The 14,788-nt window shown below is 40.5% G+C and overlaps 1 protein-coding gene across 1 annotated transcript in view; it reads left to right on the top strand.

Annotated features, from left to right (window-relative positions):
- The first annotated feature begins 1,124 nt into the window (after positions 1-1,124).
- The window catches only part of LOC124596541, a 149,744-nt gene continuing 136,080 nt past the window's right edge, over positions 1,125-14,788 (top strand). The window contains exon 1 of the mRNA XM_047135718.1: positions 1,125-1,152. The gene's annotated coding sequence lies outside the window, so the exon portion shown is untranslated. The remainder of the gene's footprint in view (positions 1,153-14,788) is intronic.

A 14,788-nucleotide genomic window follows, 5' to 3' on the forward strand; every position in this document is an offset into this window, starting at 1 on the left:
AATTAAACGCCGTCGAGTTAGTGTGAGCCAGAATCAAAGACAATGTTGCAGCGAAAAACATACAAAATGCCGGAAGTTAAAGTACTGCTAAAAGAAGCAGTAAGAACAGTGACTGCAGAGGATTGGAACAAGTGCGTCCTCCATGTCGTAGAAACAGTGGAAACTCAAATGTGGAAATTAGGCTGCATTATAGAGGAGAGAGGTTTATAACAAACCGGTCCTCTATTACAACAGTTAAAAGTTCGACAGAGTGAACCTTGTTTCGTCCTTTATCATTATTATTACTGGTATTGTTATTAAAATTAACAATTAATTGTGTTTGAATGGAGCGTTTTGTTAGCAACCTGAATGAAAATATATCTCCTTCGACTGAATGAACTCAGTTTAACATTATTGTTAAATTTGTGTCGCGCATTGTTGCCCAGGCTTCTCACGGTCCTCTGAGACATCTCGCCAGCCAGCCGAACGCCACCAGCTGCAAAGCGTGCCCCAAGGATTTTCCACACCCCTGCGTATCACGTGAACACCGAATGCTTTCTCTGGAAACGAGCATAGTCGCTCACGTGACACTGTTTATGTTTCGTCCCAGCTCTCGGTGAATAGACTTTAGTGTATTACGTGTTATCGAAAAACAGACAGTTTCCACAAAAGCAACGTTAACTGCAATTCGCAGTCACAATGATAAGCACTTCATGCCAGAAGAGAAAAATCGATCTACAACGAAAAAGAAAAGAGCTGTACAGCGCATTCTGTTTGGAAGGGCTGACCCAGCGGAGAGCCATAAAATAGCGATGTCTTTGCTGAAAGATCGGGATGAAGAAGCTGATGTTTCGTCGTGTCAAAACACTGCAACAATGACTCAAGTTTGTGAGACAATGGACAGTGGGCAAAATAAAGTTGTGATAAAGCAGGCTGGAACAATATAAAGCCAGCCATAAACAGTATGATCAAGTGCTTTCTATTTTAGTTTCGTATTATCTAGAATGTAGCGTGGAAATCCAGGATGACGTTCCGTCTGCTACGCGATCGATGCTAGACCTCTACCCTTCGGCTCTCTTCGGCGCTATTCGGGAGAGCGTCTCACAGTATCGATTGCGAGACAGTGTGTGTAGGTGTGCACATGTTGCGCGCATCGTAAGCAAGCGGAGCGCGGTAAGTTCTGTGCTTATTTCCTTTACCCATTTAACTCAATCTTCGTATTGTTTAGTTTTTGCTTCGAATTCGCAAACTATCGGACCTTACTACGGCAATGTGTCCGTGCAGTATATACAGCTAGACGACGAGTTTTATTTATTTATTTAGCATCAAAGCCACCGTACAAATGGTATTGGACTTGCCATACATAAAAATTAAAAATATGGAATGTACGAAATGTAACTGCTTACAACATTTACCAGTAAATTTATAGTTTCTTTGCATGTGAATGGTATATAATAGTTTATTCTATATGTAGTTATTACTGGGAAACAAAGAGTAATAAAGGTAGTAAAATACTATAGTATAAACTCACAGGACTTATCAGAGAACTGCATTATATTGGAGATAAGTTTATAAAATCATTTCCTTGATATGAGAGGTATTCATATACTGAATTGCAACGTTTATGAGTTACAAAATTTTCAAAGTTCCAACTTAAAATTTATATCATCCGTTAAGTCTTTAATGCATTGTAGAGCTTATACGATTCTGAGTTTCTGCTGTTTTTGTTTGTTCGGTGTGTAGATTATTCCTATTCCATATGTTAGAGTTGTTATAGTCGGCATTTGTGTGGAGAGTGCTTAGATTTGCTTTGGTTAAGAGTACACTTTTAAATATATAGAGTGATGACAGAGTAAGTATTCCTAATGTCTTGAAAAGAGACCTGTAGATAGGTTTGTACGGCTGTGGGTAATTATTCGAACAACTCATTTTTGTAAGATAAAATTTCTTTTTAATCAGATTCTGAGTTTGCCGAGAATGCTATTTCATATGAGGCAACGGAATGAAAATATTCCAAGTCTGCCATTCTGATGCCTTCGAAAGTGGAAACACTTGCGACAACACTCAGTGGAAATCAGTTAAGTCTGTGTAGAAGAAATCTTACGTTGTTTCCAATTTATAGCCTCATCTATAAGAATCCCTACAAGTTCTGCAAACTGCACTCTCTCTGTTAGTCTGTCATCCAGTAATAGATTAATGTCTTCATCCTGAGTGCAATTTGTTTGCATTGCATTCATTGTAAGTTTATTTGCACTAAACCGAGTCTAAATACTTTTTGGTGCTTCATCAGTAGTGGAATGTGATGAGTCTAAAATTGAGTGACTTCAAAAACTCGTCATCTGCATGTAATACAATTTTGGCTGTATCATATTGTAGCTGTAAGTTCAAAAATGGTTCAAATGGCTCTGAGCACTATGCGACTCAACTGCTGAGGTCATCAGTCGCCTAGAACTTAGAACTAATTAAACCTAACTAACCTAAGGACAGCACACAACACCCAGCCATCACGAGGCAGAGAAAATCCCTGACCCCGCCGGGAATCTAGCTGTAAGTCATTTACGTATATCCTCTCCAGTCCCGAGCATATATTAAAATTTCAAGTGAGCTAAATTTGTGTTAACTGCAATCTGTTAATGCTAGTTAACTATGAATGACCTCAAAAAAAGTTTTTAACCATTCACAATTTTTTATAGATGGTATCACGTATGATACCTTGGGACTCAAGCAGCGCATTTATATACACAACTATGCAGTTTCATTTTGATTTATTCCAAAAAAATTCCAGTCAGAAATATTACACACATTGTTCATATTTTCTGTAGATACCATGATAGGTGAAAAAAGAAATTTGGTATCAAAATTTTTAACCATATTATGTAAACAATTAAAAATATATAAACGAAATTACCATAGCAAAATGTGTCAAATTATTGTCCCTCTTTTGGTATTATCACAAGCATCAATAAATTAACAACACTTACACTAAATATATTTTAGTTTTTGTGGAATTTGTTAAAACAGTTCCTCTCAGCAATGAAGCAAGGGAACATTTTGCACTGCTCACATTGTGCAAAAGTAAGACCTCCACAGCCTTCTGCCCAGCATTTTGACCTGTTCTTCTGAACATGATTCATCATTTCAGGCAAATGAAGCTTGCTTGCTTTTCTTTTTTCCATTGGTGGTAGTGGGATGGGACGTCATGGTCTTTTCCTTCATCTTCGGAGTCTAGTTCTTGCTCCACAGGTTCGATCAGTAAACTTGACTGTTGGTGAAAGTCCACCAAATTTTCTGCAATATCAAGCTTGAACTGATAGTATGGCACTGTATGGTTCTTTGCAATACCATTCTGCATTGCAGTCTCTCTGTATTCCAACCATGCAGCAGCAATTGCAAAATCAATAAAGTGATGAATCACTCTGATGGTCCATTTGTGGGTCCGGGCTCTCATGCCATACTTTCCCACCATCCTATCTAACAGGTCAACACCTCCCATGTAAGTATTGTATGCCTTTACTACACATGGGCGAGGAACTTCAATGTACTTTTTCTCTTTTTTAGACCACCAAGTGCATTTTTCAGTTGGCTCAACACTTGGTTCTGTTGAAGCCAAATAAATCACTCAGTTGTCAAACCATTTGATAATTGCTAGGTTCCCGTCATTCCTTACCACCTGATCATGGCTGCCTCTTGTTTTTCTCATTGTTGTATCTTCCTCAAACCGTATACGTCTGGGGATGTGACTCAACATTATTGTGCCAGTGGCAGTAATGTTGCTGTCTCTTAGTAACTTGTCGAGGAGGGGAACAGAAGTAAAATATCTGTCAACATAAATTAATGACGTCTCTGTCAATGTATCACTAAGTTTCACCACTACTCTGCCTCTTACATCTAATTTCTCTGGAGGGGGCACTTTTTCAGACTGAATTTCTTTCCCTTTCCCTTCATACATACAGAAATAAAGGGGTATGCCATGAGGGTGTGCCATGACAAAATTCTTCAAACCTTCTGGGTTAGGTTTTCGCTTTACATACTGCTTCATTTTCACTTGTCCATGAAACAATCATCTGCTCATCGATAGATATTTCTGTTGACCGATGGTTTTCTAAACATCCCTTTCTAACAGTCTCCAATATTGGTTTTATTTTCCAAAAGTGGTAATGTTTTCCTGTTCACTAACAGCATTGTCGTCAACTAATTTTATATTGTTCCTCAGTAGCTAAAATCTGTCTCTAGAAACATTGTCTGCAACTAGTGGGTACCTACTTTTCCTCTCCCCGCACATTCTTAGATGCTGCAACAATGCTCTCTCCCCAAAACTTGTCCATTTCTCTGCAGTACATTTTAGTGATTTTCCTGTTTTATTAACATGCCTATAATTTGTGAATTGAGACATATCCGTAAAAAATGAACCATGGAAGTATTTGCAAAAGTATTCAAATGGTTTCTTGAGTTCATCTGTGGCCACTGATGTGCTGGCAGCAATGTTGCATCGGAGGTTTTTGGAAGTGCTAAGCACCTGAAAACTAAAAAAAAGGCAAATTAGTTTTTTTTAAGTAAACCATCTAGTAAGAGACCGTAATTTCTTTAATAACACAATCATCCTTACACATCTGTATACCTCCAAAACTCGCTTCTTTCTCGGATTTTAGCAAGAGGTACAGATTCTTCATCTGATGAACTTTCGTCACTTTGATTTCTTTGTATCAAAGCGTCATCTTCACCATCAGACTCTACGTCAGACTCATCTGGATCAATTCTGTTGACCAACTCAGTGATCTCTTCATCAGTCAAGCCTGAGAATCAAGCGGAAAACAAATATAACCTCACTTCCACTGACGTGAACAAAATCGACATTGAGTCCCAGGGTATAGTATAAGATACCCAAAACATTAACTTTTATAAATCTTGTAAAACATTAATTTATAGTTGACTATTGAGTGAGTATTGTCTATAGAGGTTTCCTAGTCCATGCTGCTGCAAACATCGTGCAGATGGTTGTTGTCATGCAAACGGCCCCATCTGTTGTCTCAGGGATGGAGACGTGGCTGCACGATCCGTTACAGCCATGCGGATAAGATGCCTGTCACAAGGGCATACCCAGGATCTGAACTGGGGGGGGGGGGGGGGGGGGGGTCATACTAGTCACAGGAAACAAGGACTCGAGACAACATACAGTACTTCTTATTAAATAAAACAGTAAGCCAGTGAAAAACTGCTTTAATAAACATTTTAAATACAAAAATGCACTTGTGCAATCCGAGAAAACATGCAGCATTTCTTATTAAATAAAACAGTAAACTAGTGAAAAACTGCGAATATCTTCTAGGGGAGGGGGGGGGGCAGCTGACCCCCCCTTACCCCTCGCTGGGTACGCCCATGGCCTGTCATCTCGACTGCTAGTGATACGAGGCCGTTGGGATCCAGCATCCAGCATGGCGTTCCGTATTACCCTTCTGAATCCACCGATTCCATATTCTGCTAGCAGTCATTGGATCTCGACCAACGTGAGCTGCAACGTCGCGATACGATAAACCGCAATCGCGACAGGCTACAATCCGACCTTTATCAAAGTCGGAAACGTGATGGTACGCATTTCTTCTCCTTACACGAGGCACCATAACAACGGCGTCCGGCCATCCTGATTTAGGTTTTCCGTGATTTCCCTAAATCACTCCAGGCAAATGCCGGGATGGTTCCTCTGAAAGGGCACGGCCGACTTCCTTCCCAATCCTTCCCTAATCCGATGAGACCGATGACCACGCTGTCCGGTCTCCTTCCCCAAACCAACCAACCAACCAACAACGTTTCACCAGGCAACGCCAATCAACTGCTGTTTCTGTATGAGAAATCGGCTGGAAACTTTGCTCATGTCAGCACGTTGTAGGTGTCGCCACCGGCGCCAACCTTGTGTGAATGCTCTGAAAAACTAATCATTCGCATATCACAGCATCTTCTTCCTTTCGGTTAAATTTCGCGTCCTTAGCACGTCATCTTCGTGGTGTAGCAATTTTAATGGCCAGTAGTGTATCTACATGGTAATGTCTACTGAAGAACGGGATACAACCTTTCCACTTTGACCAATGATGTCATAGATTACTCTTAGATATTATGTGTTTACTTTCGAGCCATAGATAATAAATAGGTTGTCTGCTGTGGATAAGCGCCATCATTGTACATTGAAAAAAAAAAAAAAAAAAAGAATGTGGCTTTGAGCCGGCCGAAGTGGCCGTGCGGTTAAAGGCGCTGCAGTCTGGAACCGCAAGACCGCTACGGTCGCAGGTTCGAATCCTGCCTCGGGCATGGATGTTTGTGATGTCCTTAGGTTAGTTAGGTTTAACTAGTTCTAAGTTCTAGGGGACTAATGACCTTAGCAGTTGAGTCCCATAGTGCTCAGAGCCATTTGAACCAATGTGGCTTTAAAAGACAGCGCTAGACTTGCATAAGATTTTTTTCGTGTGCGTTGATTTAAATAATTGGTTCTATCAAATTCAGTCGGTACTTAATTTCATTCTTAGTAAGTTTGAGATAATGTGGACGAATAGTTTTTTAATTTAGAAAAATTTTTAGTTTTTCATTTTCGTTTGTAGGTATGGATTTATCTATTCCCATGAATATAGATGATTTAAAGGAGCCTGTGGGCGTAGACATGATGGAAACCATTCGATTTTTGCAAATGTCTGGTCTTCTTGCTGATTACGTTCGATGTCGTGAGTGCGGCGACCATACGCACCTGATAAGTGTGTCTGCTCGTCGTACTCACGATTTACTCGTATGGAGGTGTAGCAAGGATCGGCTATGGCACTCAATTAGACGAGGAACATGGTTTGAGCAATCTAACCTGGCCTTGAAGGATATATAAAAAAATACGTAGTGGTGGTGTTTGAGGTATCCTGTGTGGCTGCGTGTGCATGAATGTCGTGTATCTGAGCATACCGTTGTAGACTGGTGCTCGTTTTGTATAATATATAAACGAAGTACAACAGGAGGGAACCTGCGGTAGGATTATGGATTTGGGGGGCTGTAATTTCAGGTCCAGAATATGACGATGTAGTTTTTAAAGTAGTTCCTAATCGAACGAAGAAAGTTTTGGTGAAATTAATTGAAGATCAAGTTGCAGAGGATTCCGTAGTCATTTCTGATGGTTTTTCTACATACAGGGGGAACAGGGGTTTTCAGCATCTTGTTGTCAATCATAATATTGAATTGAGATCTTCATCGACTGGGGCTTGTACCAATAGTTCAGAAGGTTATTGGTCAGTCAGAAAATCTGCACTACTAAAGGCGAAAAGACCGACAGACGTAAAATTTGTATCCCGTGTGTGTCGTCTTCTTCCGCCTTTGCGTAGTTGACGTGAGGTAGAGGTTGCCAATGTAACGTACGTCGATTTCCTCGTTTTCGTTAACAGTAGTATCCTATTCTTTCTTATCTTCTGCCTTCGCTATTAATATTAACTACGTAAGAACAGACTATTAGTGGTAGCGAAAGCGAAAGAAACAACGCCTGTAAAATTTGTATATCGTATTTCAGTTGACTTATGCAGTTCAGCTGAACAATAGGATACTAATACAAACTAAACCGAAGAAATCCACATACATTACATTTGTGTCCCGTACTGCAGTTAACCTACACAGCTTGACTGCAGTCCGAGATACAATTCATAAATATGTCAGGTGAGGTATTCTATGCTACAGCTACTTCTATCCCTTTTCTTTCCCTTATTTTTTACAGAAGTATTAGGACTCAAACAAGCGATACCCTTAACATTATGGTCGAAATATTACTGGCTGCCATCCGTTTTTTTCCTGCGTTTATGAACACTCGTCTCAGCTGTTAAATCTGTGTAACAAATGATGTCTGGCAAATTGCGACGTCATTGGCCAAAGCCGACGGGTTGTATCCCGTTCTTCGGTAGTCGCCAATCGACCTGCGTGAGCACGCTAACAAGGAGAGGTGTGATCGCCTTCTTGAAGTATCTACATGGTAATGTATGGCTAGTATTGTGCTAAAAAGTTGCTCATCTGGTAACAGAAATACATTTTTCACACTACTGCACAAACATAAATAGATTATTCCATCTTTTTTTAGCTGATCGAAATTTTCAAATAATTGAATATTATGGTAGGTAAATATAATTAAATTCAGATGTACAAAAATTTCAATTGGAAAAAGAATGATATAAAGAAAAAATGAAATAAATGGTTCAAATGGCTCTGAGCACTACGGGACTTAACTTCTTAGGTTATCGGTCCACTCGAACTTAGAACTAATTAAACCTAACTAACCTAAGGACTTCACACACACCCATGCCCGAGGTGGGATTCGAACCTGCGACCGTAGAGGTCGCGCGGTTCGAGACTGTAGCGCCTAGAACCGCACGGCCACTCCGGCCGGCTGAAATAAATAAAAACTTTCATACTGTGATTAAAATAATTTGACAAAGGAATAGAAATAAATTGCATTTAAACCAGTTAATGGAATAAAAATAATGGTCGATGCAATTTCGATAAAGATCTAAAAATAAACAAATTTTTTGCTTGGGATAAGCTTCAAATCAATAATCTACCCGATGAGAAGTTGTTATCCTATCCATTATACCACACAAAGGGACGATGTAATGCAAGCTTTTTTTAGCACTGTTATCATACTACCTTCGGAATGTTTTATCCGTCAGTTACTCGCAAACTAGGGCCCACGAGAGTGAATGGCTGCAGTGTGGTGCCTGCGTCACCGTATAGATAGGTTAAAAAGTTGATGGACCTCTGCTTGTAAGTGGACCAATGTTTTTTAATTAAATAACGGGAGAAGGTAGGTGGATCAATCTTTATTAAAACATCGAACATGCGATCTACACTCCTGGAAATGGAAAAAAGAACACATTGACACCGGTGTGTCAGACCCACCATACTTGCTCCGGACACTGCGAGAGGGCTGGACAAGCAATGATCACACGCACGGCACAGCGGACACACCAGGAACCGCGGTGTTGGCCGTCGAATGGCGCTAGCTGCGCAGAATTTGTGCACCGCCGCCGTCAGTGTCAGCCAGTTTGCCGTGGCATACGGAGCTCCATTGCAGTCTTTAACACTGGTAGCATGCCGCGACAGCGTGGACGTGAACCGTATGTGCAGTTGACGGACTTTGAGCGAGGGCGTATAGTGGGCATGCGGGAGGCCGGGTGGACGTACCGCCGAATTGCTCAACACGTGGGACGTGAGGTCTCCACAGTACATCGATGTTGTCGCCAGTGGTCGGCGGAAGGTGGACGTGCCCGTCGACCTGGGACCGGACCGCAGCGACGCACGGATGCACGCCAAGACCGTAGAATCCTACGCAGTGCCGTAGGGGACCGCACCGCCACTTCCCAGCAAATTAGGGACACTGTTGCTCCTGGGGTATCGGCGAGGACCATTCGCAACCGTCTCCATGAAGCTGGGCTACGGTCCCGCACACCGTTAGGCCGTCTTCCGCTCACGCCCCAACATCGTGCAGCCCGCCTCCAGTGGTGTCGCGACAGGCGTGAATGGAGGGACGAATGGAGACGTGTCGTCTTCAGCGATGAGAGTCGCTTCTGCCTTGGTGCCAATGATGGTCGTATGCGTGTTTGGCGCCGTGCAGGTGAGCGCCACAATCAGGACTGCATACGACCGAGGCACACAGGGCCAACACCCGGCATCATGGTGTGGGGAGCGATCTCCTACACTGGCCGTACACCACTGGTGATCGTCGAGGGGACACTGAATAGTGCACGGTACATCCAAACCGTCATCGAACCCATCGTTCTACCATTCCTAGACCGGCAAGGGAACTTGCTGTTCCAACAGGACAATGCACGTCCGCATGTATCCCGTGCCACCCAACGTGCTCTAGAAGGTGTAAGTCAACTACCCTGGCCAGCAAGATCTCCGGATCTGTCCCCCATTGAGCATGTTTGGGACTGGATGAAGCGTCGTCTCACGCGGTCTGCACGTCCAGCACGAACGCTGGTCCAACTGAGGCGCCAGGTGGAAATGGCATGGCAAGCCGTTCCACAGGACTACATCCAGCATCTCTACGATCGTCTCCATGGGAGAATAGCAGCCTGCATTGCTGCGAAAGGTGGATATACACTGTACTAGTGCCGACATTGTGCATGCTCTGTTGCCTGTGTCTATGTGCCTGTGGTTCTGTCAGTGTGATCATGTGATGTATCTGACCCCAGGAATGTGTCAATAAAGTTTCCTCTTCCTGGGACAATGAGTTCACGGTGTTCTTATTTCAATTTCCAGGAGTGTATTATTAATAAACATTGATCCTCTACCTTCTCCCGTGATTGAATTAAAAAACATCGATCCACTCCATTTGCTCAGAGTAGCAGCTTTTGCTGCACTTTCGGATGATTCCATCCACACAAGTTTGTGATTCTTTAAAAGTCATTTCACCACCGCATTTGATGCATTTTCGTGCCTCTGCAGTTAATCCAAGCGTCATGCACCCACGGACGATGTCGCCGTGCACAACTAAATTATTTAAATCAGTTCCCTTCATAGCACTCGCTGCCATAATCGCATAATATTTCTCTCGGAACTCGCTAATACACCGAAAAGCAGCAAACGAGACACTGGTTTCAGTTTTGGCTCTAGAAACACATTGACGCTCCTCTTGCGTCTGATTGGTTATGTTAGAGAATCGTGGTATTGGCTACGCGAAAGTGACACATTGGCAACCTATGAGCACTAGATAAAGCATCGCCGTGACTACCGCTGACCCGGACCATGACTTCAACCGATTTAAATTGATTCCTACGAAACTTTTTATTTTTCTCCAAACTTTTAATTGTGTCTTGCGTGTAGTCTATGAGCGCAATTCCCGTACTGGACAGAGACCGTGATGGCTGCAATTCTCAAGTTCATTGTTGGCTGGGTAAATAGTAACTTTCAATTTCATCAGCTCCTGTGATATTTTTGAGAAAGCAGAAAGAAGTGATATGGGATGGCAGTTTTATATTTTACGTCTGCCTCACTTTTGGTACCTTAACTGCAAAGGAAACACTAAAGGATAAATTTTCAATGAGTGCTGAAGGTTTTGTAGTCTGCACTGCAGTCTTCACTATCCTTGCCACTGATATTTCATCTTCCCCTGCTGCCATTTTTGTTGTTAAGCTCCTAGTCACCCCAATTTACATCTTGTTCATCTGTTGAAGGAATGCTGCAGGCAAGAAGTTTAGCTAAGGAAGAACTTAAATTAAGAAGGAAAATAATTTTAGTTTCTGCCCCGTGGTGCACAGTTTTGGGTGCAATGGCACTGTTCCTCGATGAACATTTCAGTTTAACATTTGACATCTCATATAAATCTTGTGATCAAGGCAAAAATTGCGGAACTATGAAGTGTGTTGTGTATGTCTAGCAGTGGGTTCGCAGTAAGTTTTCTTCTCCCTCTTTCTGTAATCTTAAGAGAAACAAATTTGTTCAAAAACAAACTTAGTTCTAGGTCTAATGCAAATTGTTGCTTCTTGCGAGTATCCAAGGTAGCCAATAGAATTTTATACATACTGGATACACTGCTGTGTTATTGTTGTCAGAAGTTTTGTGGAGAAACATTTTCACTTGCTCTGGAGAAAAAAAAACTGGAAAATCTGCATTAACACCTGGTGCCCCTCTGTTGTCTGTGTGCATACTACTATTTCAGACACTTATCTTTGATCTGAATTTTATTAACATCGTTATTGGTGAACTGGTCCCAGAATTAAGAATCAGGAAAATGGATGATCTACAGGAATTATACAAGTGATGGTACTTAATCTGTACTCTAGTGTTTCTGAATTGTTTGTGAATGTTGTTAGTGCAGCAGTGACTTAAATCTGTGTGTCACTCGATCTTTTGGGAGTTTGTGTTAACTTGACAGTGACCTTTTTTTTTTTTTTTTTTGCTAGTTATTGGCAACTGATTTATTTTCCGTTTTGAAATTGTTAGTTCGTCATATGGTTAATAGTTCGATGCTATTTGGTAGTATGTTAGTTGGTATGGATTTTACAACGACATTTATTTTAGTGACGTTATGGACGACATATTGTATGTACTGGAAATAGGAGTGTCCTCCATCTTGACACCAACACAGATCAAAGTAGATGGGCGGAATCGGACACATCTGTATTGCTGATGAGTGGTCCATCAAAGAGAATCCAGCTGTAGAGACTTCAGTTGGAAACTACTGTAGACATTTTTAAACAGTGGGAAATCCAGGATAGAATATTCATAACATTATGAAAAGGACATAGTGAAGATGCTGAGTCCCAGACAGGCACAACAAAACGAAGCAGTCTTCTTGTTGTGCCTGTCTGTAACACAACATCTCCGTTATATGGTGGGTAGCAGTCCATACTTTTCATAACATTGTACAAATTACATAATATTGTACACATTTTTACATATTTATGAGTGAAGTATGGAGTTTCTACAGAAAAACTCCTTCTGCAAAACATATGTCTTTTTTTTTTGTTTACATGTGTGTGTTTTCACTTCGTGTATGCACATCTTTCAACAGCCATGGTGCCTTGTTTTACTAAATTGGTATTAGTATTGAAAGCCTGTGATGCAAGGTAACACTGAAGTGGCACAATATTTGAATAAATAGTGTGAGTACACAGTTACAAAAAAAAGACATATTCCCACACTTGGAAGTACATAACACAAGGTAAAAGACATATTCCCACACTTGGAAGTACATAACACAAGGTCCCACCCTTTAGAACTCATGCATTAAATGATATATCTAAATTAATGTGATTCAAAAGTGATTGTGGGGGTATCTATGATTACAGGGAAAAGGGGAGATAACTTGAAGAAGTATTGAACATTTTTGTCAGTTGAGCTTGTGCTGTGACTAAGATAAAGTGAAGATTAAAAATGCTCAACTCTCCTATGTGTCTCAAGGCACATTAAGCAAGCAGAGTACAAGAGTTACAGCAGTGGGTTACTCGTGGGAAATTACTTACAGGAAGTAGGATGCTCATCAATAATAAATAGTTAAATGATGTTCTGTAAACTGGCATATGAATACAAGATGGGCTGTGGGTTGATAAATTATCTGTTCCATATAGAGTAGTGCTGGGAAACCACTTATGACCATCTGAAGAACAGATCGATATAGGCTATATGTTAACTATAGCAAAAAGTTTAAAATTACTTGAAAAATAGGAGATAAAAGTTACAGCAATTCAGTGAAACAGAAAAACAATTAAACAAAAAGTACTGTAATGATGGGCCTAGAAACAATCTATGTTTAGTTCCCTTTTAGGAGCCAGAAAAAAGGTTTTATCCACATAAAAAACTCTGTTAGGGTCATTTAACATATCCTTATGTTTCAGCGTTTCAGATGCTTTCTGGCATCAATTTCTTATTTCTGTCCTCTGTAGAAGAATCTCGAGTCCCATTAACCTATACCATGTTTCTGTGACAAAAATTTACCTCTCTTAAGAAAGCCACGATATCACTTTTCTCAAGGTTGATTGTTTCTAATGCAGCCTTCGAACTTTATGTATCTGCTCAAAAACTATTGAAAAGGCAGATATGTGGAGATTTACCTGGAAATCGCATGTTGAAACAGTCCAGAACCAAACCCACCAATATTATTATTTTTATTTTCGTATTTTCCCTCTTTCAACAGAACGTAGGCCACAGTGCACTGTACATTCTTGTGGAGATCGACCAGAAATTTTATTTACTAATGTTCTTGGAGCATTGTACGACTTGTTTGCAGTAGTAGCCATAATACCATCAACAATAGTCTCTTGTGCGTTTTAACTTTGCTTATTCATTCGTTGACTTCAAAACTTTGAGCTAAAAAACATTATATTTTCATAATATGGGTAGCATATTTCACTATTATGAGGTTAGATAAATTAATATGAGATGTTCAGGCAAAACAATTAATTAGGTATATCTTGATATAAAAAACACCAGAAATATTTCAAATATGCCTAATTAAATAAAACTGGTCTACGTAGAATGTAGACCAAAACTGTATTATAGATGCATTGTATGTATTTTTAGAAGTGGCCAAAATAGGTCACATGTCTCTACTTGTGCCGTAACAGTGAACCAAGATCTTGTAATGGCCATAGAAATTCAGTGGTTTGGTTGGTTGGTTTAAAGATTAAAGGGACCAAACTGCAATGGTCATCGGTCCCAATGTTTCAGAAACACACAGAGCACAGTGAAACCATACATTAGTCATTCTAACCACTAAAAGAAAAACTCCGGGGGAAGAAAAGCCCCAAGGTCAATAATAAAGAAACATGGAAAACTGTTTTTGAGTTGTATCATATTTAACGTGTAAGAAATGAAACTATAATTCTTAGCCCTACCTCCCAAAAGACACAGTTTTATTTAAATGTGTAGAAAACTAAAATCAGATTATGCTTTGCGTAAAGGAAACGCTACAAAACTCATCTTCTACAACACAGACTTTTTCAAAAAATTATGACTCCAAACAAGAACAGTCAAAGAAATGTTTCAATATCTAATGGAATCGAACAGTTCATATTGTTCATACCTGTTGGTGTTCAAAAGAAGCTTTACAGTTCAGTAATCGCATCAAATTGGCCATAAGTGGTGTAGTGGCCAGAACTGGAGACTTGATCCTAATTAGTAAATGTTGGGTCTTGTGAAGAGCCCTAGTATTTCTTATATGCTTTAAAGTATGATGTCTTATCAATCTGTTACGTAAATGGTGATTTGGATGTTTTCGTTTATATTCTATGTACCCGATTATACAACGACCTTGAACTTAAAAAGACACCCCTTTTTCTTGAGAAGTTTCTTGAGGACAAAT

Source organism: Schistocerca americana, chromosome 2 (genome assembly GCF_021461395.2).
Source record: "Schistocerca americana isolate TAMUIC-IGC-003095 chromosome 2, iqSchAmer2.1, whole genome shotgun sequence".
In the NCBI taxonomy this organism is placed as follows: Eukaryota; Metazoa; Arthropoda; class Insecta; order Orthoptera; family Acrididae; genus Schistocerca; species Schistocerca americana.